Source organism: Sinocyclocheilus anshuiensis, unplaced genomic scaffold, assembly GCF_001515605.1.
Source record: "Sinocyclocheilus anshuiensis isolate Anshui unplaced genomic scaffold, SAMN03320099.WGS_v1.1 scaffold1777, whole genome shotgun sequence".
Classification (NCBI taxonomy): Eukaryota; Metazoa; Chordata; class Actinopteri; order Cypriniformes; family Cyprinidae; genus Sinocyclocheilus; species Sinocyclocheilus anshuiensis.
This window is the reverse complement of record NW_015539936.1, coordinates 82,045-83,505: the sequence shown is the minus strand read 5'-3', so window position 1 is coordinate 83,505 and position 1,461 is coordinate 82,045.

Genomic DNA, 1,461 nt, shown 5'->3' with positions numbered 1-1,461 from the left:
AACAGAAAGAACAGAAAGAAAGGAAATATTATTACATTACATGCAACTTGTTGGTTTATACATTACTGTTTTTTTTTAGACCGTAAAAGCAGTCTCTGTAAAGGTGCTGTATAATTAAATGTTAAATGAATCCATTATTAAAAGCAAGTCATTAATAGCAAGCTATATTCATATTAATTATTTTAAACATGCTAACTGTTATCAGTAGTGTAATTGATCTGGTTCTGACAAATTAATCAAATATTTGATATATCACGTGACACATCAAACTAGCATTTCACTCATGGAAACAGATAAATTACGAGGTGCAGAGAGACATCTTGTATAGTTGGAACATGAACTGATGGGGCCTATTTGAAGTCATTTATTGAGAAGCCAATGGACAATATAAACTTTCTGACTTTGTGGGGCATCTGACTGCTTTCCAAGAAGAGCGCAACTGATTTACCAATATTGTGATAGTATCAAATGAGACTGTACGGGGGCTGAGGTAATGACTAATGACAGCAGTAGAGTAAACGCTGCAGGATTGTCTACAAGTACACTTGTACAATATCATACAAGTGTTAAATTGAATTACTGAATTATTAAGACTTTGATGTGAGACTGTGTTTAGGGTTCTTACTAATGGGGCATTTTTAAGACTTTTACCCTGGCCAAATACTCAACGGTCTTGGCCACTTGAGAGTGCGTGTACGTGACAGTGCGTGCACAAGACTGTCCCAGGTCTTAATAATGCCAAAGCGCAGTGCCCTTAATGCACACTAAACCCACACGAGCACTATTCGAGGCTTAGTATATCCCATCACGCATCATGTTTTGGAATAAATCGTGAGATTTTTGCCGAGATCTTGCAAGAAGTCACAGAAATCTTTCCAATGTAAGTTAAATATTAATAATAATAATTAGATACTACGAATAATTTGGTAGTAAAACAAAGTGTTGCACGTTTTATTGGTGCAAAGATAAGTATATTTATTTTGTACATCATTTGCAACTGCTTTTTAACACTTGTGGTCTTCATGCTCACTTGAACACTTGGGCCAAATACAGGAAATACGTCAAATAAGTAATCAAGTGGTCAAGTGCAAGTGTGAGTATTTGGACAGGGCAAAAGTTTAAGAAACAACAAATGCTGTGCAAATTATAACAGCAGGATCAAGTCCTCCTGGGACGAGAGAGAAATGGATTTTACTCAGCCACCATGGTTCCCGTGCCGGAGCCCCGTTCAAGACGCAACCCGAAGAAGCCTCTAGTCCGGACCATCAGTAAGGTGATCACTATGAAGCAATAGAACCAACCAAACATCATAGATCCAGCATAGGAATGAAGGATTGAAATGCAGGAAGTTCCCACTTAACCTCAGGTGGATAGATTGTGGTTTACAGGTTTAGGAAGGGGAAGATAAGGGCAGATGTAAAACCCCCGAAGGAAATGAGTAGATACTCAAGTATCACTCTG